Genomic DNA, 25,599 nt, shown 5'->3' on the forward strand with positions numbered 1-25,599 from the left:
GTCTATAACCTATGGTTTTTTCAGTGAATTTTCAAGGTTTTGTAAATGCTAATTCCTAACTATATATGGTCTATAACCTATGGTTTTTTCAGTGAATTGCAATTGTTTTTTAATAGCAAATATCAAAAGCTTTTTTGTGGAAAATGACTAAAATTAGGTATACATAAGCGGCGTTCATTTATGTTCACCACAGCCACTGTTGAAAGTAAAGTGAAAGTCGCGAAACAGTGGCCACGCCATCTAGTCCCTTTTAGGCCCCATCATGCACGTAAGTGACAGCCATTTTGTGTGTCATGGCCTCTCTGACCACTGCCAATAGCCTATGATCGTTCGGAATTGGTTCTCTTTGGGTGATTCTCTATTCACAAATAAGCACAGAGTCGCAATACTCTGTTTAGTCTTTGCGGATAGTGAAGGATAGGTAGTGCAGACTTTTGTCCCCTTTGTAACCCGTCATGCCTATCTCTGCCCCGTTTGTTGGTAGTTGGTTCAACTTGGACCGTTTATTAGAGGTAGATTATCCGACTCCACCGGAGGACACCCCTAATAAAAAGGACATATATATAAAATGCGGACTAGCCGCTGTATCGTGCTAGCAAACTATAACATAAAAATTGTTAGAAAAAACAAAAGGAATCGAGCAAAATCAGTAGGCCACTGATGGGATCACTTTTTGACCTCGCTAAAATAGAAATATTAGGAACAACCCCTCATGAGAAATATGAAACTAGTGAGAGGAACCGAGCTCGACGCCATGATGTCTGCAAGACAGCTCGGCTCCGCCGCCCACCCCGCCCAAAATAACGACAAACCCTATGCAAATATTATAAATATATACAACACACCAGCAAAGTAACAGGGTAAAACATTTTATTAAATAACTATTTACATGGCAGCCTGCTGCAACATCGATCCAAATGCATGACGCTGTTTCTGTCCCTCCTTGTGCAGCAGGTCCGCGGCTATGCCCATCCGGAAGACGAGGCCCCCGGCACGTATAGGGCGGGGTCTTGCTGGCAGCCATCGGCCGAAGAGGTCGTTGGGTGGATGGCTGGGAAGCACCACGGCCACGATGTTGTTGTACTGGCCTTCCCATTCGTCCACCCTGAGGTGGCATCCAGCGAGCCACGGTTGGGGGGGTGAATGCCTTGCTGATGACCCCTCCCCTCTTATTGCCTGGTCCGACCATCACATATACCTGCGCCAGGAGACGGCGTGTGGTGCACTGGGAGGGAGAGGCGGCGCGAACAAGCCTCCCCCACCTCCCCAGGTGGAGGTTCCTCAGCTGCACCCCAACGCTTCACTCGGCCAGCTGAGTTGCGCCCGCTCTTGCGGCACAGTGCCTCGCTCGGCCAGCTGAGTTGCGCCCGCTCTTGCGGCACAGTGCCTCACTCGGCCGGTTGAGTTTCGCCGGCTCTTGCGGCTACAGCGTCTCACCCGCCATCCGGCTGAATTGCACCCACTCTTGCGGTACAGCGACAGGCGGATGCCACGGAGCTCACGAAATGGCGGTCGGCTCCACAGACTTGGGCCTGGCCTGCAAGGATGGCTCTGGGCAACCCTTGAACTCGGACGCTTGACAGCTAGGGCATGGGCCCCATTCCCGAAAGCGTCCCCTCAGCCTTGAAGATTCTACAAGAGTCACCGGGGCCCCCGACTCCCGCAGGCTTCCGGTGGGGAGCGACTGCCATGATTGCTCGCGGAATGGCCACGACGTAGCCACGGGATGGTGGTGCTCTCATGCTGACGCCAGCTTCAATCTGAAACATCCAGAAACACTGTAGACTACCAATTCGGTCAGTTCCGGTGGAGCCCCAACGTGACCCGGTAGGGAAGAACTTGCCCTCCCCTCTTTGACTGATGGTTCTTGTGGCCTGTCCCTTCTGTTGTCATTTAACGGAACTTTTTGGACTGCTGAAAGGGGTTCTGGTCCGACCGCTGGTTGGTGGAGAAATTTTGACTATATTCTGGACCTGCCCGGCCTCGCCCAAAATGGCGCCGGAATAAATGAGACTCGCAACTCCTTGATGTGTACTGGTTGCTCAGCCTTGATATCACGAGCTATGTATGCAGTTTTGGAGCACATGGCGGGCGGGGACGGGTACTGATTGAACATTTGGACATCCCTATTGATATTAAGTTCTGATGTATTATTGATTACTGTACTATTGAAAGTTTGAATTAACGTTACTCATGGTACTTGCCCGCAAATGTATATCTAGATAATTTCATTGTAACTGGTCCTGTCGTACTTTGATTATAAAATTAACGTCCACCGATTCCGCAACTGTTAGACACCTTAATTCCTGCAACCTAATGGCCCGCCCGTTACGTTTTTCTATAGTGTAAATGTCCCCTCATCATATACGATTCCAGTTTGCTCCGTGGCCGGCCCACGTGGTTGTAGGCCCGTATTTGTATACTGATATTTTTGCAATAAAGAGTTTTCGAAGGAAGTATGGAATCATCGTCATAACAATCGTCTAGGTTGGTAGGGTTTTTGAATAATGGCTGTTATTCCCAAACAATAGAAGACAGATAATGCAGACCCTTTGCCTGAATTTTGGATTGATTGAAATTTGTATCCGTCACACCTGCCCTTTTTCCAGAATTGTTAGAAAATGGTCGACCGTAGCTTAAGGTATCTGCCGAATGTAAGGTGTGGTATTTTGTCCCATAAAATACGACTAATTGAGAAACAAATACACGAAGAGGGAACTCGAATTTAGAGACAAACAAAATGAAACATTTTTTGGCATCATAAGAAGGGGAGGATATGTTACACAGAAAAATAATGCGAAAGGGATAGCCAAGATCTGTTGTATCACACGTTCCTGCAGCTAGTCTGATACATGGTAAGTAGAAGCTTTTTCGTGTTTGCGCGCGCTGACATGCTCTGAATGCTGTATCCCCCCCTTTCTTTTCTCCTCTGTAGGTTACATCGGAGTTCCGACTGAAGAATGGAGTGGACATGGACCGCACCATGCTCCATGTAGGGAAAGACATAGACAAGCGCTGTGAGATATTGCATGGAGTGCAGACCATCACTGGGAACGTGAAAAATTGTATGGTGTGACTGTGCGTACGTGCCCTGATTGTATGGTATGAATGTATGTATGTATTCCATATGCCCGGGTCGTTGGTGAGAACGTCTTTTGTATGACTGAAATGCTGGTCTACCGATCAAGGGGATGGGGAAATAAGCCCGAATATGGTAACTCCTCGTCTGAAGAAACAACTCTCCCTCAGTCCAGGAGTTGGGGATATTGGCATGTTTTAGATTCACCACATAAAAAAAATAAGAGGTGTACCACTGAAAATAACGACAAACCCTATGCAAATATTATAAATATATACAACACACCAGCAAAGTAACAGGGTAAAACGTTTTATTAAATAACTATTTACATGGCAGCCTGCTGCAACATCGATCCAAATGCATGACGCTGTTCCTGTCCCTCCTTCCTTAAAGTAGCAATGCTGGGCTACTTTGGGCTACTTTTTAGTAGGATGTGGGCTTTAGAAAATCTACAAAGGCCATCACCCGGCGAGGTAGCGGCCTAGGGGTGGAGGACCGTTGTGCAAATAGCCCGGGGGTGACACCACGCGCCAAGGCTCGTCCCCAATACACCCAGAGATGATGTCCAGCAAGTTGTGTGGGGGGATGCCTTGCTGATGCCGCCACCCCCCCCCCACCTTCTTGTTGCCTGATCCGGCCAGCTCAATCGATCGAGCATGAGACTCTTAAACCCAGGGTCGTAGGCCCGGCCATCTTAGTGATGTGTAATGCATGCCGCCGTTCCCGGGATTTCTTCCTGACTACTCTGCAGCCTATGAGATGGAAAGGCCGGGGCGTTGACTAGGCGGGGCCTCCGGCCGCAACCACAGCGCCAACGATCGCTGCTGACGGAGGGGAGCCTTGCCGGTGAGAGCCACTGATCTGAAGAACCGCTGCCTGCGGTGTCTCCCTGAGCCGCTTGACGGAGGCCCCCGAGGGGCGGTGTGGTGGCGCGGACTCGGAGGGAGCGCTTGGCTCCTGCCCCCTCCCCAAGTCTTGTTGCCCTGATGTGGCCTGAGATCGCCCCTGACATAGGCGGCCGGCTCCCGGGGTCCGGCGGGACTTTTAGCCTTTTGGTGACTCTTCCATTCTGGACCTTGTCCAACAATCCGTTTGACCTGAAGACACGTCCTGCGGTGCCCTCGCAATGCGGTCTGGTCCCTGAATGTGTGCGGGGGGACGGTATTGATTGGATCAAGATGGCGGCTTCACACAAAGCTGACTCAAGTGTTGCTGCTGATGCTATGCAGACAAAAACTGGTTTTCAGTTTGTACATTCTTCAGGATTTTTCCATCCAAGGCTGGTTGAGAGTTTGTAGAACGATGGCTTCAGATTTTCAACATACTACTCTTCAACATTCTTCATAAATGTAAGAATGTGAGACTCACTAGGAGAAATGTTTATCTTTCCTTTCAAAATGCTGCCAACAATATTTTCTGTATGGAAGACACCATCTTGTAGCATAAAGGGCTGCGTCAAGGGTGGTATTGCCCAGAATGTCTTGTTTTCAAGTGCTCGTAATGACGAAGCCAGGACTGTGGCAGAGCGTCCAAACTCTACAAAAACCACCACTGCCAACTCTTCAATAACTTCCAGCACCGCATTTCCAAAGAAACAGCATAGCAAGCTTTCGTGGCCTTTAGAGTTTTCGGAAGCAGTTTCCCAAGACCATCACTGCAGCCATTGCAATCCAACAGAGGAACTTTTTCCAAGATCGGCATATTAACAGGGCTGCTGGTGTAATCGGGGCTCTTGCAGCCATTCAACTTAATTGAAGCTTTCACAATGACAGACCGCCCACTGAACTTCGTGCCATGACATTTACTTATAACATTCTGCTGGGTCTTCGCCGAACTGAAGTCTACAAATGCAAAGCATTTCATTCCGCTTTGACATTTCTTGACATGTAGTGGGTTGAAGTTTTTAAAGAGGTCCACAATTTGCTCCTCAGTCACATCACTTGAAAGATTCCCCAAGCCAGGCAGGTCCCACACCACTTGAAAGGACCTGCCTGGCCTCGACCAAAATGGCGCCAGTATGGGAGCGACTTGCAACTCCTTATGACGTTCTAGTTACTTAGCCTTGACGTTATGGGGGATGTATGCGGTCTTTGTGCACATGGCGGGCGGGGAAGGGTACTGACTGGGCATACGGACAACCCTATTGATGTCGGTTTTCATTATTGATTATTGTATTATTAAAGCTTCGAAGTAATGTTACCCATGATACTCGCCCTTGGTGTGCGTATGGACGATTTTATTGTAACTGATCCTGGTATACTTTGGAATAAAAAATCACCCTTCACTGATCCTGCAACCGTTTGTCACGTTTATTTTTTTCAATTAAATGGCTCGCTTGTTACATACTCCTATACCCCTGGCTTTTGACCCTTTCCTACGCGCGGTCTGTACTACCGCCCTCGGGCGATCTATGTAATGAACAGACTACCATTGCCGAGACACAAGGGAATGCATCTCAGAGAGATAAGTCAAGTACGTGGTAGATAAAAACATTTTCGTGTTTATGCACGCTGATGTGCTTTGAACGCTGCCCCCCCCTCTTTTCTTTTTCTGCAGGTTACATTGGAATTTCAGCTAAAGTATGGAGAAGACCTAAACCGCACCGTGTTCCACGCGAGGAAAAATAGGCTAGCTCTGTGAGACGGTACATTATATGTACGAGCTATCTCTGGGAGCGTGAAAGATTGTATGGTATGAATGTGCGCATAGGCCCTGATTTGTACGGTATGAATGCGTATGTGTGGCGCACGACTGGGTCAATAAAAGAATGCTTTTTGTATGACTGAGGCGTTCATCGAACGGTTAATGGAATGAGAAAAATAAGCCCGAACATGGTATCCGCATGTGAAGGACGAAAAAGAATATAGCACTTTCCTTACTTAGGAACGACTCTCTCTGGAGCTAGTGAATGGCAGAGTAGCCTACACCAGAAACTTGAAGGGTTATTTCAGTAGGACGAACCCGACCCCAACCGATATTCCAAATGTACACCCAAAATAATGCGCACCAGTAAGTCAATTTATGTGCTGACTAAATAAGAGAAGTTAGCTCGGCTCCGCCGCCCACCCGCCCAAAATAACGACAAACCCTATGCATATATTATAAATATATACAACACACCAGCAAAGTAACAGGGTAAAACGTTTTATTAAATAACTATTTACATGGCAGCCTGCTGCAACATCGATCCAAATGCATGACGCTGTTCCTGTCGAGGTAGCATAGGTGGTGGCCTAGGGGTGGAGGACCGTTGTGGAAATAGCCCGGGGGCGACACCACGCGCCAAGGCCCGTCCCCGCGGTCAGCTGCAGCAGGGCGACCCTTAGCGTTTCACTCCCCGGTCAGCTGCACCATGACTGCCATTGGCGTTCCACTCGGTTGGATGGCCGGGGACCCGCTCCGGTGGCCGGGGTGAAGAGCGGCTGTTGCTGCGGAACGCTCAAAATGGCGGCCGACTCCCCGGATTTGGGCCTGGTCCACTAGAACAACTCTGGACTACCCTGGAACTCGAATGTTTGCCTGCTGGGGCATGAGCCCCACTCTTGAAGACGTCTTCTCAGTTTTAAAGGTTCTACGAGAGTCGTTGGCCCTCGACTCCCGCGAGCTTCCGATGGGGGCAACCGCCACTGTTGCTCGACTTTCCCCCATGGATATACCGCTGCCACGGGTGTCCGCCGCCTTATCCACATCTGGTGCCGTGAGGGAGGCTGATTCAGTGCATCGGCGGAGGGATGCGCCTGCTGTCCCGCTCTCCGGAAGTGGCCACAACATTGTCACAGGATGGTAGTGCTCTATCGAGATATATTATCAACTTGGTGACTAAATATCCAAGAGGCTTGAATAGTGGGGAGGAGATGGCAGTGCATCTAGGGAAATGAAATGAAATTACAAAATGTAAACATGTCTGGGTTTAAGCTATATGACTCTCCTAAATGAAATATGGATTTTTTCAGGAATTTTCTGTGCAATACGTTTCTTCTTGTTTAATGGATTTTGACAATGGGGATGATTCAATGCATTGGATTACTGATTTGAATAATGTGTATATATATTAGTTGGGCAGCTGCGTGAGTATTGTTGATTCGGATATATTGACATCAATTGTATGAATTATTATTGGTTTCATTTGGAATTATAAAGCTTGAATTTCGTATATCAACCTTCAAGGGAAAATAGCCGATCCACGGCTAGATAACTGTGTAATGTACATTTCTGCATTATGTTACACCTCTGTATCTTAATGAACCGATTTGCGGCAGGTACAATATGCTTTTATGTGCATTTGTAACACACTCTAAGATGGCGTCTTATTCGATACAGAGGGTTCAGTCCCTTGTCTGTTACTATGAAATTGTCCATGCTTTATTAGTGTGCATGAGTCTAGTGTCATCGACACTGACGAAGGCTAAACGCCGAAACGCGTTTGTTGTTAATCGATTAAAATACCCCGTTGAAACCTGCTACCCTCTAGAGTGCTTTTTTTCCTGGGGAGTTACAGGAAAATTGAGCGTTATATATATATATATATTCACTGAAAAAAACATAGGTTATAGACCATATATAGTTAGGAATTAGCATTTAAAAAACCTTATTTTACTCACACAAAACCATTGAAATTCCATATATAGTTAGTTGCACTAACTATATATCGCGCACCCGCAATCCACTGCTGATGATGTCACATATTACATCATTCATGACATGGTCAGTTACATCACTGATGACATCACTGATGACATCTCAAATGACATCACTGATGACATCACTGATGACAACATCCAGTGACTGTATGTTTCTGTAAAGTTAAAATATGTCTTACATATTGAAGAATGAGTGGAAGTATAAGTGTCTGGACGAAGGATTTAGTAGGTGCATGACTGAATGTATGAGTGAGTGATTAAATGTGTCTCACTGAGTGCATGGGTTAGTGACTAAACTGTCTTAATTTGTGCATCATTATGTCTGTTGTTCTGTAAACTGCTGCATGTGTTGATCAGTAGCTATACGAGTAACTATATGGGTTATTGATTGATTGTCCAAGTATTTGTATGGGAGACTGAGTGTGTGTGTGGCTGGCTGGGAGGTGTGCGACTCTGTGCAGATCAATGTGTACTTGTATCAATGATTGTATAAGAGAGTAAGTATGTGTTAGTATATGTTTGAAAATGTAAGGTGCTCTATGTTTAACTGTATAGATTAGAAAATGGAAGTGTGATTGATTCTTTACAGGACTGACTAGGTGTGTGAGTAACTCCATGGATGAGTGGCAGAGTATGAGTGTCTGTATAGGTGTATGAGTGCATATGATAGTGTTGTAAAGATGAGTGATTGTATGTATGAATGATTGTATGGGTGAATGAGTGAATGTGTGTGTAGACGTAGGAATCAGTGAGTGCGTATGTAGTAACTAGTATTGGTGTGTCAATGGTTTCAAAAATTATACTCTGTATTTAACACTGGGTGTAACAGAGGTTATATTAAAATGTGAGGAGATGCATTGTATTGTCACATGAATGATATCATCAGTGATGTGGTCATTGATGTCAAATGAGATGTCATCAGTGATGTCATCAGTGATGTCATTTGAGATGTCATCAGTGATGTCATCAGTGATGTCACTGACCATGTCATGAATGATGTAATATGTGACATCATCAGCAGTGGATTGCGGGTGCACGATATATAGTTAGTGCAACTAACTATATATGGAATTTCAATGGTTTTGTGTGAGTAAAATAAGGTTTAAGGTTTTTTAAATGCTAATTCCTAACTATATATGGTCTATAACCTATGTTTTTTTCAGTGAATTTTCAAGGTTTTGTAAATGCTAATTCCTAACTATATATGGTCTATAACCTATGGTTTTTTCAGTGAATTGCAATGGTTTTTTAATAGCAAATATCAAAAGCTTTTTTGTGGAAAATGACTAAAATTAGGTATACATAAGCGGCGTTCATTTATGTTCACCACAGCCACTGTTGAAAGTAAAGTGAAAGTCGCGAAACAGTGGCCACGCCATCTAGTCCCTTTTAGGCCCCATCATGCACGTAAGTGACAGCCATTTTGTGTGTCATGGCCTCTCTGCCCACTGCCAATAGCCTATGATCGTTCGGAATTGGTTCTCTTTGGGTGATTCTCTATTCACAAATAAGCACAGAGTCGCAATACTCTGTTTAGTCTTTGCGGATAGTGAAGGATAGGTAGTGCAGACTTTTGTCCCCTTTGTAACCCGTCATGCCTATCTCTGCCCCGTTTGTTGGTAGTTGGTTCAACCCGGACCGTTTATTAGAGGTAGATTATCCGACTCCACCGGAGGACACCCCTAATAAAAAGGACATATATATAAAATGCGGACTAGCCGCTGTATCGTGCTAGCAAACTATAACATAAAAATTGTTAGAAAAAACAAAAGGAATCGAGCAAAATCAGTAGGCCACTGATGGGATCACTTTTTGACCTCGCTAAAATAGAAATATTAGGAACAACCCCTCATGAGAAATATGAAACTAGTGAGAGGAACCGAGCTCGACGCCATGATGTCTGCAAGACAGCTCGGCTCCGCCGCCCACCCCGCCCAAAATAACGACAAACCCTATGCAAATATTATAAATATATACAACACACCAGCAAAGTAACAGGGTAAAACATTTTGTTAAATAACTATTTACATGGCAGCCTGCTGCAACATCGATCCAAATGCATGACGCTGTTTCTGTCCCTCCTTGTGCAGCAGGTCCGCGGCTATGCCCATCCGGAAGACGAGGCCCCCGGCACGTATAGGGCGGGGTCTTGCTGGCAGCCATCGGCCGAAGAGGTCGTTGGGTGGATGGCTGGGAAGCACCACGGCCACGATGTTGTTGTACTGGCCTTCCCATTCGTCCACCCTGAGGTGGCATCCAGCGAGCCACGGTTGGGGGGGTGAATGCCTTGCTGATGACCCCCCCTCTTATTGCCTGGTCCGACCATCACATATACCTGCGCCAGGAGACGGCGTGTGGTGCACTGGGAGGGAGAGGCGGCGCGAACAAGCCTCCCCCACCTCCCCAGGTGGAGGTTCCTCAGCTGCACCCCAGCGCTTCACTCGGCCAGCTGAGTTGCGCCCGCTCTTGCGGCACAGTGCCTCGCTCGGCCAGCTGAGTTGCGCCCGCTCTTGCGGCACAGTGCCTCACTCGGCCGGTTGAGTTTCGCCGGCTCTTGCGGCTACAGCGTCTCACCCGCCATCCGGCTGAATTGCACCCACTCTTGCGGTACAGCGACAGGCGGATGCCACGGAGCTCACGAAATGGCGGTCGGCTCCACAGACTTGGGCCTGGCCTGCAAGGATGGCTCTGGGCAACCCTGGAACTCGGACGCTTGACTGCTAGGGCATGGGCCCCATTCCCGAAAGCGTCCCCTCAGCCTTGAAGATTCTACAAGAGTCACCGGGGCCCCCGACTCCCGCAGGCTTCCGGTGGGGAGCGACTGCCATGATTGCTCGCGGAATGGCCACGACGTAGCCACGGGATGGTGGTGCTCTCATGCTGACGCCAGCTTCAATCTGAAACATCCAGAAACACTGTAGACTACCAATTCGGTCAGTTCCGGTGGAGCCCCAACGTGACCCGGTAGGGAAGAACTTGCCCTCCCCTCTTTGACTGATGGTTCTTGTGGCCTGTCCCTTCTGTTGTCATTTAACGGAACTTTTTGGACTGCTGAAAGGGGTTCTGGTCCGACCGCTGGTTGGTGGAGACATTTTGACTATATTCTGGACCTGCCCAGCCTCGCCCAAAATGGCGCCGGAATAAATGAGACTCGCAACTCCTTGATGTGTACTGGTTGCTCAGCCTTGATATCACGAGATATGTATGCAGTTTTGGAGCACATGGCGGGCGGGGACGGGTACTGATTGAACATTTGGACATCCCTATTGATATTAAGTTCTGATGTATTATTGATTACTGTACTATTGAAAGTTCGAATTAACGTTACTCATGGTACTTGCCCGCAAATGTATATCTAGATAATTTCATTGTAACTGGTCCTGTCGTACTTTGATTATAAAATTAACGTCCACCGATTCCGCAACTGTGAGACACCTTAATTCCTGCAACCTAATGGCCCGCCCGTTACGTTTTTCTACAGTGTAAATGTCCCCTCATCATATACGATTCCAGTTTGCTCCGTGGCCGGCCCACGTGGTTGTAGGCCCGTATTTGTATACTGATATTTTTGCAATAAAGAGTTTTCGAAGGAAGTATGGAATCAGCGTCATAACAATCGTCTAGGTTGGTAGGGTTTTTGAATAATGGCTGTTATTCCCAAACAATAGAAGACAGATAATGCAGACCCTTTGCCTGAATTTTGGATTGATTGAAATTTGTATCCGTCACACCTGCCCTTTTTCCAGAATTGTTAGAAAATGGTCGACCGTAGCTTAAGGTATCTGCCGAACGTAAGGTGTGGTATTTTGTCCCATAAAATACGACTAATTGAGAAACAAATACACGAAGAGGGAACTCGAATTTAGAGACAAACAAAATGAAACATTTTTTGGCATCATAAGAAGGGGAGGATATGTTACACATAAAAATAATGCGAAAGGGATAGCCAAGATCTGTTGTATCACACGTTCCTGCAGCTAGTCTGATACATGGTAAGTAGAAGCTTTTTCGTGTTTGCGCGCGCTGACATGCTCTGAATGCTGTATCCCCCCCCTTTCTTTTCTCCTCTGTAGGTTACATCGGAGTTCCGACTGAAGAATGGAGTGGACATGGACCGCACCGTGCTCCATGTAGGGAAAGACATAGACAAGCGCTGTGAGATATTGCATGGAGTGCAGACCATCACTGGGAACGTGAAAAATTGTATGGTGTGACTGTGCGTACGTGCCCTGATTGTATGGTATGAATGTATGTATGTATTCCATATGCCCGGGTCGTTGGTGAGAACGTCTTTTGTATGACTGAAATGCTGGTCTACCGATCAAGGGGATGGGGAAATAAGCCCGAATATGGTAACTCCTCGTCTGAAGAAACAACTCTCCCTCAGTCCAGGAGTTGGGGATATTGGCATGTTTTAGATTCACCACATAAAAAAAATAAGAGGTGTACCACTGAAAATAACGACAAACCCTATGCAAATATTATAAATATATACAACACACCAGCAAAGTAACAGGGTAAAACGTTTTATTAAATAACTATTTACATGGCAGCCTGCTGCAACATCGATCCAAATGCATGACGCTGTTCCTGTCCCTCCTTCCTTAAAGTAGCAATGCTGGGCTACTTTGGGCTACTTTTTAGTAGGATGTGGGCTTTAGAAAATCTACAAAGGCCATCACCCGGCGAGGTAGCGGCCTAGGGGTGGAGGACCGTTGTGCAAATAGCCCGGGGGCGACACCACGCGCCAAGGCTCATCCCCAATACACCCAGAGATGATGTCCAGCAAGTTGTGTGGGGGGATGCCTTGCTGATGCCGCCACCCCCCCCACCTTCTTGTTGCCTGATCCGGCCAGCTCAATCGATCGAGCATGAGACTCTTAAACCCAGGGTCGTAGGCCCGGCCATCTTAGTGATGTGTAATGCATGCCGCCGTTCCCGGGATTTCTTCCTGACTACTCTGCGGCCTATGAGATGGAAAGGCCGGGGCGTTGACTAGGCGGGGCCTCCGGCCGCAACCACAGCGCCAACGATCGCTGCTGACGGAGGGGAGCCTTGCCGGTGAGAGCCACTGATCTGAAGAACCGCTGCCTGCGGTGTCTCCCTGAGCCGCTTGACGGAGGCCCCCGAGGGGCGGTGTGGTGGCGCGGACTCGGAGGGGGCGCTTGGCTCCTGCCCCCTCCCCAAGTCTTGTTGCCCTGGTGTTGCCTGAGATCGCCCCTGACATAGGCGGCCGGCTCCCGGGGTCCGGCGGGACTTTTAGCCTTTTGGTGACTCTTCCATTCTGGACCTTGTCCAACAATCCGTTTGACCTGAAGACACGTCCTGCGGTGCCCTCGCAATGCGGCCTGGTCCCTGAATGTGTGCGGGGGGACGGTATTGATTGGATCAAGATGGCGGCTTCACACAAAGCTGACTCAAGTGTTGCTGCTGATGCTATGCAGACAAAAACTGGTTTTCAGTTTGTACATTCTTCAGGATTTTTCCATCCAAGGCTGGTTGAGAGTTTGTAGAACGATGGCTTCAGATTTTCAACATACTACTCTTCAACATTCTTCATAAATGTAAGAATGTGAGACTCACTAGGAGAAATGTTTATCTTTCCTTTCAAAATGCTGCCAACAATATTTTCTGTATGGAAGACACCATCTTGTAGCATAAAGGGCTGCGTCAAGGGTGGTATTGCCCAGAATGTCTTGTTTTCAAGTGCTCGTAATGACGAAGCCAGGACTGTGGCAGAGCGTCCAAAATCTACAAAAAACACCACTGCCAACTCTTCAATAACTTCCAGCACCGCATTTCCAAAGAAACAGCATAGCAAGCTTTCATGGCCTTTAGAGTTTTCGGAAGCAGTTTCCCAAGACCATCACTGCAGCCATTGCAATCCAACAGAGGAACTTTTTCCAAGATCGGCATATTAACAGGGCTGCTGGTGTAATCGGGGCTCTTGCAGCCATTCAACTTAATTGAAGCTTTCACAATGACAGACCGCCCACTGAACTTCGTGCCATGACATTTACTTATAACATTCTGCTGGGTCTTCGCCGAACTGAAGTCTACAAATGCAAAGCATTTCATTCCGCTTTGACATTTCTTGACATGTAGTGGGTTGAAGTTTTTAAAGAGGTCCACAATTTGCTCCTCAGTCACATCACTTGAAAGATTCCCCAAGCCAGGCAGGTCCCACACCACTTGAAAGGACCTGCCTGGCCTCGACCAAAATGGCGCCAGTATGGGAGCGACTTGCAACTCCTTATGACGTTCTAGTTACTTAGCCTTGACGTTATGGGGGATGTATGCGGTCTTTGTGCACATGGCGGGCGGGGAAGGGTACTGACTGGGCATACGGACAACCCTATTGATGTCGGTTTTTCATTATTGATTATTGTATTATTAAAGCTTCGAAGTAATGTTACCCATGATACTCGCCCTTGGTTTGTGTATGGACGATTTTATTGTAACTGATCCTGTTATACTTTGGAATAAAAAATCACCCTTCACTGATCCTGCAACCGTTTGTCACGTTTATTTTTTTCAATTAAATGGCTCGCTTGTTACATACTCCTATACCCCTGGCTTTTGACCCTTTCCTACGCGCGGTCTGTACTACCGCCCTCGGGCGATCTATGTAATGAACAGACTACCATTGCCGAGACACAAGGGAATGCATCTCAGAGAGATAAGTCAAGTACGTGGTAGATAAAAAAAATTTCGTGTTTATGTACGCTGATGTGCTTTGAACGCTGCCCCCCCCTCTTTTCTTTTTCTGCAGGTTACATTGGAATTTCAGCTAAAGTATGGAGAAGACCTAAACCGCACCATGTTCCACGCGAGGAAAAATAGGCTAGCTCTGTGAGACGGTACATTATATGTACGAGCTATCTCTGGGAGCGTGAAAGATTGTATGGTATGAATGTGCGCATAGGCCCTGATTTGTACGGTATGAATGCGTATGTGTGGCGCACGACTGGGTCAATAAAAGAATGCTTTTTGTATGACTGAGGCGTTGATCGAACGGTTAATGGAATGAGAAAAATAAGCCCGAACATGGTATCCGCATGTGAAGGACGAAAAAGAATATAGCACTTTCCTTACTTAGGAACGACTCTCTCTGGAGCTAGTGAATGGGAGAGTAGCCTACACCAGAAACTTGAAGGGTTATTTCAGTAGGACGAACCCGACCCCAACCGATATTCCAAATGTACACCCAAAATAATGCGCACCAGTAAGTCAATTTATGTGCTGACTAAATAAGAGAAGTTAGCTCGGCTCCGCCGCCCACCCGCCCAAAATAACGACAAACCCTATGCATATATTATAAATATATACAACACACCAGCAAAGTAACAGGGTAAAACGTTTTATTAAATAACTATTTACATGGCAGCCTGCTGCAACATCGATCCAAATGCATGACGCTGTTCCTGTCGAGGTAGCATAGGTGGTGGCCTAGGGGGGGAGGACCGTTGTGGAAATAGCCCGGGGGCGACACCACGCGCCAAGGCCCGTCCCCGCGGTCAGCTGCAGCAGGGCGACCCTTAGCGTTTCACTCCCCGGTCAGCTGCACCATGACTGCCATTGGCGTTCCACTCGGTTGGATGGCCGGGGACCCGCTCCGGTGGCCGGGGTGAAGAGCGGCTGTTGCTGCGGAACGCTCAAAATGGCGGCCGACTCCCCGGATTTGGGCCTGGTCCACTAGAACAACTCTGGACTACCCTGGAACTCGAATGTTTGCCTGCTCGGGCATGAGCCCCACTCTTGAAGACGTCCTCTCAGTTTTAAAGGTTCTACGAGAGTCGTTGGCCCTCGACTCCCGCGGGCTTCCGATGGGGGCAACCGCCACTGTTGCTCGACTTTCCCCCATGGATATACCGCTGCCACGGGTGTCCGCCGCCTTATCCACATCTGGTGCCGTGAGGGAGGCTGATTTAGTGCATCGGCGGAGGGATGCGCCTGCTGTCCCGCTCTCCGGAAGTGGCCACAACATTGTCACAGGATGGTAGTGCTCTCATGCTGATGCCAGTTTTTGTCCGAATTACTAAGAGACACTGTAGACTGCCAACTTGATCAGCTCCGGTGGGACCTCAGCGTGACCCGGTAGGGAAGATTTTTCCTCCCTCGCCTTCGAGTCATGGTTCATGCTGCCTGTTCTTTCTGTTGGCGCTAACGAACTTTTTGAACTGCCGAAAGGGATTCTGGTCCTGCCGCTACTTATTGGAGACATTGAACTATACTCTGAACCTGCCTGGCCTCGACCAAAATGGCCCCAGTTTGGGAGCGACTTGCAACTCCTTATGACGTTCTAGTTACTTAGCCTTGACGTTATGGGGGATGTATGCGGTCTTTGTGCGGGCGGGAAGGGTACTGACTGGGCATACGGACAACCCTATTGATGTCGATTTTTCATTATTGATTATTGTATTAATAAAGCTTCGAAGTAATGTTACCCATGATACTCGCCCATGGTGTGCGTATGGACGATTTTATTGTAACTGATCCTGTTATACTTTCAATTATAAAATCAACCTTCACTGATCCTGCAACCGTTTGTCACATTTATTTTTTTCAATTAAATGGCTCGCTTGTTACATACTCCTATACCCCTGGCTTTTGACCCTTTCCTACGCGCGGTCTGTACTACCGCCCTCGGGCGATCTATGTAATGAACAGACTACCATTGCCGAAACACAAGGGAATGCATCTCAGAGAGATAAGTCAAGTACGTGGTAGATAAAAACATTTTCGTGTTTATGCACGCTGATGTGCTTTGAACGCTGCCCCCCCCTCATCATTTAGATTACCACCGCCCATTGCACAAAAGCGTACCGGGCGCTCCCCACGCAAAAAAAACATGGGTTTTTTTTTGCCCCGCGGAGCCCTTTTAAAGCCTCCACATCAAACCTAGGGGGTCAGGGAGGATCTACTATGCCCCCTTATGGTCATTTCCCCCTTTGTTTTGGCCTCCTCTTGTCTCTCGATCCTACCGAGAGACAAGATGGCGGCCGCTCCGGACTGTTTAGAATGTTGACTGACACCGGAGAGCCAATCAGCTTCGCTTCGTGAAGTTCCGTTACGCGTCAAGTACGCGAACCGGAGCGCTACCAGGAGCGCTGTTACAGATATATATATTTTTTGGAACGTTAATTTATCAAAATCCACTGGAGCACATATATTGAGACCTAGCAAAGGCACATCGGGCTAACAGTCCCTACAATTTTGCCAAGTTTCATGCAAATCCATTCAGCCGTTCGGGCTAAAAGTGAGGCCAACCGCCCTATGGAAATTAACATGGGAAAAACGCGTTTTGGGACCCCCCTTTTTTCTCTGCCCCCCCTTGACAAACCCCCCCCCAAATTTTTAGGGGCTGCTCAGAAACAAAATGTTCCATTTTCCTGAAAATTTCAGCCAATTCCGTCCACAAACGCCAAAGTTATTAGACATAGAATTTTCAAAAATCCCATAGAGAAAAAATCCTAACTATATATACCTACTGGCGACCGCCAGTAGGTAATATATATATATATTCACTGAAAAAACCATAGGTTTCACACCAGTTATAGTTAGGAATTAGTATTTAAAAAACCTATTAAATTCACTGAAAAAAGCATAGGTTTCACACCAGTTATAGTTAGCTGGAAATTTTACTCGCATAAAACCATTGAAATTCCCACATTATAGTTAGTTGGACTCACTATAACTTGCGCGTGCAATGCACTGCTGATGACGTCACATATTACATCACTCATGACTTGGTCAGTGACATCGGGCTACCAGTCCCTACAATTTTTCCAATTTCCTATGGAAACTAGGTCCTAACTGGAAATCCGCAACATTCTATTGGGAATAACTTTGGCGTTGATTGACGGAATTGGCTGAATTTCCCCAAGAAAATGGCCAGCTCTGCTCCGCTCCTTCCCTGAAAGTTTTGGGGGGATTTGTGAAGCGGGGGCCGAGATAAAAGGGGGGTCCCAAAACGTGTTTTCCCCATGTTAATTTCCATAGGGCGGTTGGATTCACTTTTAGCCCGAACGGCTGAATGGATTTCCACCAAACTTGGCAAAATTTTAGGGACTGGTAGCCCGATGTGCCTTTGCATTGTCTCAAGATATGTGCTCCAGTGGATTTTGAGTAATTTAGGTTAAAAAAAATATATATATCTATAAGCGCGCCCCGGTTCGCGAGCGGAAAGCTGATTGGCTCTCGGATGTTTGTGAACATTCCAAACAGTCCGGAGCGGCCGCCATCTTGTGTCTCGGTAGGATCGAGACACAAGGTGTGGCAAAACACAGGGGGAAATTACCAAAAGGGGGCAGGGTAGACCCCCCCTGACCCCCTATGTTTGATGTGGGGCCATTAAAGGGCCCCGCGGGACAAAACATATTATTTTTTTCAATTTTCGCGGGGGAGCGCCAGGTACGTGCACCGGGGAGCGTACCGGGGAACGTACCATGGAAAAAAAAGAATGACAGAGTTTTTTAAAAATTTAGCATTTTTTTATAAATTGGAGTTAGTTCTAAAAAGAACTGGTTTTTATTCTTTTTGTTGTTTTATATTTTTTTATTGGTTTTTTGAACATTTTTTACTTTTTTTGGCTTTTATGAACAATTTTATATTTTTTTGTATTTTTTATGGGGACAAACAAAAAATAGGGAATTGTAAACGGCTCAACTGGAGCAAAAAAAAATCAGGAAAAAATTAAGGTTTCTTTCTGCAGTTGTGGTTGTCCCCAGCACGGTGGATGAGTTTGATGCTTTGCTCCCCATGGGAAATTGTAGTCCCGCAAAATATACAAACTATTTTGTAATCTCCAAACTGGCGTTGGATGTTTGGGACCATCTCCCTTGTCTCTGGACCCGATGGAGTGGGTAGTTTACTTTTGGAGGTGCTCGGAGAAGATTGGGGAGGGTTTCTGGTCAGTTCTCTGACCTCTGCCGCAGCATAGTTGTTTGGATGCCTGCGTTGCATGTGGCGAAGCATTGTATGGTTCCCAAATGGATATTTTTTTGCAGGGTTCCCCCTGGAAAGTACAGTGCCACAGATGAGACATGTCACTTTTGCAGCATTTACTTTCTTTGCACCCCTTGGGATTTAAAAAAACTCCCATACAAAGTGCTCCTTCGGTTTATATGGGGTATTATCTTCAGGCAGGAACTGCCTCTCCTCCTCCTCCTCCTCCTCTTCTTCTTCACCACCAATGTGGTGTTGTGGTTGTCCTTGTGGTGGTGGTCGTGGTGGTGGTGGTGCAGAAGCTCCTGCTGCTGCTGTAGCCATTTCTCAATGAATAGAAACAGGTCTTCCTCAGTCAAAGAACAAAGTGAGAATGAGGAAAAAGGTGGGGGCTTTCATCATTTGGAAAACAAAACTGTTCTGAACCAATGAAAATTGTTATTTTCAGGTCACATGACCCGACACGCTTACGCTACGCGCCCGGGGGCGCGCACCGGGGCGCACCCCGGGGCGCATAGCGTAAGCGTGTTGGGGCATGCCCGGGAGCGCTTACGCCGTGCGTCATAAGACACATCACGCGGCTACGCGAAGTGTGGCTCACTGGTTAGAGGAGGTAGACCCTGAAGCAGAGGTCAGACCCGGGACCAGGGTTCAATTCCCGATGCGGCAGGGTCTTGAGCCCAAAATATCCACGGACTCGATAATTCTCATTTCGGTGCCTACTTGAATCATGGGTTCACACTCTGCAGCTCTGGGCATCAGCATGCTTAATCTCCACTACGGCCCCCCTGCGGCGGGATGCCTGGCTTTCACCTTGAGGATGCCCAGTATGGGTATCTCACAGGGAAAAGCCAGGACGGGTTCCCAAGGCAAGCGCCGAGATGCCTACGGGTAATCGAGCGCTATATAAGAACGCATAATAATAATAATAATAATAATAATATATTACCTACTGGCGGTCGAATGGATTTCCACCAAAATTGGAAAAATTGTAGGGACTGGTAGCCCGATGTGCCTTTGCTATGTCTCATGATATGTGCTCCAGTGGATTTTGAGTAATTTAGGTTAAAAAAAATATATATATCTATATGCGGGCCCCGGTACGCGCACCGGGGCGCGTACCAGCGCGCAACGCGAGTACGTGAGCGGAAAGCTGATTGACTCTCGGGTGTCTGTCAACATTCCAAACAGTCCGGAGCGGCCGCCATCTTGTGTCTCGGTAGGATAGAGACACAAGAGGTGGCAAAAACAAAGGGGGAAATGACCAAAAGGGGGCAGGGTAGACCCCCCCTGACCCCCTAGGTTTGATGTGGAGGCCATAAAAGGGCCCTGCGGGGCAAAAAAAATTATTATTTTTTTCAATTTCCGCGGGGACAGCGCCCGGTACGCGCACCGGGGAGCGTACCGGGGAGCGTACCCTGGAGAAAAAAGAATGACAGAGTTTTTAAAAAATGTAGCATTTTTTTATAAATTGGAGGTAGTTCTAAAAAGAACTGTTTTTTTTATTCTTTTTTTTGTTTTATACTTTTTTTTGTTTTTTTTAACATTTTTTACTTTTTTTGGCTTTTATGAACAATTTTATATTTTTTTTCTAATTTTTATGGGGAGAAACAAAAAACAGGGAATTGTAAACTGAACCAATGAAAAGTGTTATTTTCAGGTCACATGACCCGACGCGCTTATGCTACGCGCCCCGGGGGCGCTTACGTTGCGCGATCGTATGCGCTCGGGCGCTTCTGGGTGCGCTTACGCCGTGCGTCATAAGACGCATCACGCGGCTACGTGATACGTCACGATGATGTTTTCGTTCGCGGCAATAGCGCTAACGGGATGCTCACCGGTACGCGCACCAGGGCGCGCCGCAACACTGCGCTTAGCGGTGCGCTCACCGGTACGCGCACCGTGAGCGCACCAAGGCAAAAAAAAAAGGGAAAAATATACATAAAACAAATAGTATTACATAAATATACAATATAAAATTCATTATAAAAACATATTTATTTTTCAGAAAGACACACATTCACTGGATGGTGTCATCAGTGATGTCATGAGTGATGTCACTGACCATATCATGAGTGATGTAATATGTGACGTCATCAGCAGTGCATTGCACGCGCAAGTTATAGTGAGTCCAACTAACTATAACGTGGGAATTTCAATGGTTTTATGCGAGTAAAATTTCCGGCTAACTATAACTGGTGTGAAACCTATGTTTTTTTCAGTGAATATATATATATATATATATATAAAGCATTAACATAAAGGGGTTGATTCCGATTCAGGAAACAAATCCGTACGACAAATCGTATTAATAGCTGTTTCTGTACGAATCGTACTAATCCGTCCGAATTGCGTAGTACGATCCGTAGGTAAAAAATACATACGAATCTTTGTGAACCGAACCGTATGAAGAACAAGGGGAAAACCGAACGAAACAGACCCTGAAAGAGAACTGTACGACCCGACAAGTACGATCCAGACCCGGGAATCAGAATGCGAATTGTACGGAAAACGTCACGTATGAGCTAGCCAGAAAATCCAATACGATACGAACCCCCCTGAACAAAGCGCACACGAACCCTGTAAAAACGTCGCATATGAGCAAACCACAAAATCCAATATGATATGAACCCCCCGAATGAAGCGCACGTGAACCACGTGAAACAGCACAAGGATGTAGAAAACGACTCGTACCGCGACAACATCGCGTTGCACACACAAATAAACAGAAGCAAATACAAGTAAACGAGCCGTACTGAACCATGCAGACACTGTAAAACAGCACAAGGAGTGTGAAAACGATACCTCCGCCTTGAACCCTTTTCTACCTTGCATCCTTCTCCCCTCTGCCTTGCACCCTTCTGGCACTACCCCTGCACCCATCTCGCCCTCCCCCTTGCACCCTTCTAGGCCACCCCAAAACACATCTCCAGTGTACAAACCATGGAAATTAATGTCCTGGCCAGATCCAAACAGGCAAACAGAGGGGCTAACTCAGAAACAACCTTTATAACACACCCACCAAAAATTCAAACTAAGCCCCACCCACAAATGGACCAATAAAAAGGGCCCACACACACAAACCATGATCCTTTTCAACAGACACAATTCGCAAGACACACTGACAACACACCACCAGCTGCACACATCCACCTTCACACATACACCCATTCACAATCTGACCCACACCCCCTTCACATTCAGACCCACACACCCACATCCATTCACACCATCACCCCACACCATGTCGGCAAAGAAGAATCCAAAGTTCACAAAGGAAGAGATGAAGATCCTTGTAGATGAAGTCATCAGAGTCGAGCCACAGCTGTTTGGCGCATTGGTCAGACGGACCAGCATAGCCGAGAAAACACAGCTGTGGAAGAGGATAGTCAATAAGGTGAATGCTTTTGCACCAATCAGACGCACAAGGAAGGATTGCCAGGCCAGGTGGTACGATCTGCTGAGGATGATCAAGCGGATGATGGACGAGGACTACCAACAGAGCCAGCAAACTGGAGGTGGTGGTCCCTGCAGACCAGTACAGTACCAGCCCTGGGAGGAGAAGGTGATCGCCCTGCTACCGCCATTGGGAGTACATGGAATTGAAGGAGTCGTAGAGCCTGGTTAATACACAAACAGCTCATGTAAAATGGTGGTAATGGCATCCACACCCCAAGTACAGAAAATGCCTGCACCAACCCCTAAGCGCTCACCGACCCACAACTACATCCGAATACAACGCTAATACCACAAACATGTGTATGCCCCATTGAGAAAGCCATGCCATGCCATGTCCCATGCTACAGGAAGCACAGACCCAAAAATGGACGTCTGGTATGCTGGGAGGGTGGGTGACACAAAATGCATTGTGGGACTCCAAATCAGACACAATTTCATGGGCGTCCGCAAGGGGATCACCAGTGCGACTGGTGTGGGCCCAGTCAGGGCCAGACCTAGTCCATCATGCTTTTGAAATGGTGACATTGTTCCAGGTGGCTGCCCCCTCCTTTGGGTGGGAAGGATACAAGGGGGTGGCCGAGAAGGGTGCAAGGCAGAGAGCGAGAATGGTGCAAGGGGGAGGGGAGAAGGGTGCAAGGCACAGTGGAGAAGGGTGCAAGGTAGAAATGAGTTCAAGGCAGAGGTGGAGCAGCGTACAACGGGAGTTGCAGCAGGGTGCAAGGGGGAGGGGGAGAAGGGTGCAAGGTAGAGGGGAGAAGGGTGCAATGTAGAAAAGAGTTCAAGGCGGAGGTGAAGCAGGGTACAAGGGGAAGGGGGAGAAGGGTGCAAGGCGGATGTGGCACAGGGTACAAGGGGGAGGGGGAGCAGGATGCAAGGGGGGAGAAGGGTGCAAGGGGGAGTGCGAGAAGGATGCAAGGCAGATGGGAGACCGGTGTAAGGTAGAAAAGAGTTCAAGGGGGTGGAGCAGGGTACAAGGGGGAGGGGGAGAAGGGTGCAAGGGGGAGGGGGAGAAGGGTGCAAGGGGAGGTGGCACAGGGTACAAGGGAGAGGGGGAGAAGGGTGCAAGGGGGAGGGGGAGAAGGATGCAAGGGGGAGGGCTAGAATGGTGAAAGGGGGAGGGCGAGAAGAGTGCAAGCGGTAGTGCGAGAAGGGTGCAAGGCAGAGGGGAGAAGGGTGCAAGGTAGAAAAGGGTTCAAGACGGAGGTGGAGCAGGGTACAAGGGGGAGGGGGAGAAGGGTGCAAAGGGGAGGGGGAGAAAAGTGCAAGGGGGAGGTGGCACAGGGTACAAGGGGGAGGGGGAGCAGGTTGCAAGGGGGAGGGGGAGAAGGGTGCAAGGGGGAGGGAGAAAAGGGTGCAAGGGGGAGGGCGAAAAGGGTGCAAGGGGGAGGGTGAGAAGGGTACAAGGGGGAGGGCGAGAAGGGTGCAAGGGGGAGTGCGAGAAGGGTGCAAGCTAGAAAAGGGTTCAAAGCAGAGGTGGAGTAGGGTACAAGGGGAAGGGGGAGAAGGGTGCAAGGGGGAGGGGGAGAAGGGTGCAAGGGGGAGTGAGAGAAGGGTGCAAGGCAGAGGGGAGAAGGGTACAAGGTAGAAAAGGGTTCGAGGCAGAGGTGGAGCACGGTGGAAGGGGGAGTGGAAGAAGGGTGCAAGGGGGAGGGGGAGAAGGGTACAAGGGGGAGGGGGAGAAGGGTGCAAGGGGGAGGGAGAGAAGGGAGCAAGGGGAGTGTAAGAAGGGTGCAAGGGGAGTGCGAGAAGGGTGCAAGGCAGAGGGGAGAAGGGTGTAAGGTAGAAAAGGGTTCATTGCGGAGGTGGAGCAGGGTACAAGGGGGAGGGGGAAAGGGGTGCAAGAGGGAGGGGGAGATGGGTGCAAGGGGGAGGGGGAGAAGGGTGCAAGGCAGAGGGGAGAAGGGTACAGGGTAGAAAAGGGTTCAAGGCGGAGGTAGAGCAGGGTACAAGGGGGAGTGGGAGAAGGGTGCAAGGGGAGAAGGATGTAAGGCAGAGGGGGGAAGGGTGCAAGGTAGAAAAGGGTTCAAGGCAGAGCATGAGCAGTGTACAAGAGGGAGGAGGAGAAGGGTACAAGGGGGAGGGGGAGAAGGGTGCAAGGGGGAGGGGGAGAAGGATGCAAGGGGGAGTGCAAGAAGGGTGCAAGGCAAAGGGGAGAAGGGTGCAAGGTAGAAAAGGGTTCAATGCAGAGATGGAGCAGGGTACAAGGGGAAGGGGGAGTAGCGTGCAAGGCGTAGGTGGCACAGGGTACAAGGGGGAGGGAGAGCAGGGTGTAAGGGGGAGGGGAGAAGGGTGCAAGGGCGAGGGGTAGAAGGGTGCAAGGGGGAGGGGGAGAAGGGTGCAAGGGGGAGTGCGAGAAGGGTGTAAGGCAGAGAGGAGAAGGGTGCAAGGTAGAAAAGGGTTCAAGGTGGAGGTGGAGCAGGGTACAAGGGGAAGGGGAGGAGGGTGCAAGGCGGAGGTGGCACAGGGTACAAGAGGGAGGGGGAGCAGAGTATAAGGGGGAGAAGGGTACAAGGGGGAGGGGGAGAAGGTGCAAGGGGGAGTGCGAGAAAGGTGCAAGGCAGAGGAGAGAAGGGTGCAAAGTAGAAAAGGTTTCAAGGCAGAGGTGGAGCAGGGTACAAGGGGGAGGGGGAGAAGGGTGCAAGGGGGAGAAGGGTGCAAGGGGGAGGTGGTGCAGGGTAAATGGAGGAGGGGGAGCAGGGTGCAAAGGGGAGGGGGAGAAGGGTACAAGGGGGAGGGGGAGAAGGGTGCAGGAGGGAGCCCTAGAAGGGTGCAAGGGGGAGGGTGAGAAGGGTGCAAGGGGTAGTGCGAGAAGGGTGCAAGGCAGAGGGGAGAATGGTGCAAGGTAGAAAAGGGTTCAAGACGGAGGTGGAGCAGGGTACAAGGGGGAGGGGGAGAAGGGTGCAAGGGGGGGGGGGGAGAAGGGTGTAAGGGGGAGGTAGCACAGGGTACAAGGTGGAGGGGGAGCAGAGTGCAAGGGGGAGGGGAGAAGGGTGCAAGGGGGAGGGGGAGAAGGGTGCAAGGGGGAGGGCAAGAATGGTGCAAGGGATAGTGCGAGAAGGGTGCAAGGCAGAGGGGAGAAGGGTACAAGGTAGAAAAAGGTTCAAGGTGGAGGTGGAGCAGGGTACAATGGGGATGGGGAGAAGGGTGCAAGGGGGAGGGGAGAAGGGTACATGGGGGAGGTGGCACAGGGTACAAGGGGGAGGGGGAGCAGGGTGCAAAGAGGAGGGGAGAAGGGTGCAAGGGGGAGGGGAGAAGGGTGCAAGGGGAAGGACAAGAAGGGTGCAAGGGGGAGAGCGAGAAGGGTGCAAGGGGGAGTGCAAGAAGGGTGCAAGGCAGAGGGGAGAAGGATGCAAGGTAGAAAAGGGTTCAAGGTGGAGGTGGAGCAGGGTACAAGGGGGAGGGAGAGAAGGGTGCAAGGGGGAGTGCGAGAAGGGTGCAAGGTAGAGGGGAGAAGGGTGCAAGGTAGAAAAGGGT

Source organism: Lissotriton helveticus, chromosome 5_1, assembly GCF_964261635.1.
Source record: "Lissotriton helveticus chromosome 5_1, aLisHel1.1, whole genome shotgun sequence".
NCBI lineage: Eukaryota > Metazoa > Chordata > Amphibia > Caudata > Salamandridae > Lissotriton > Lissotriton helveticus.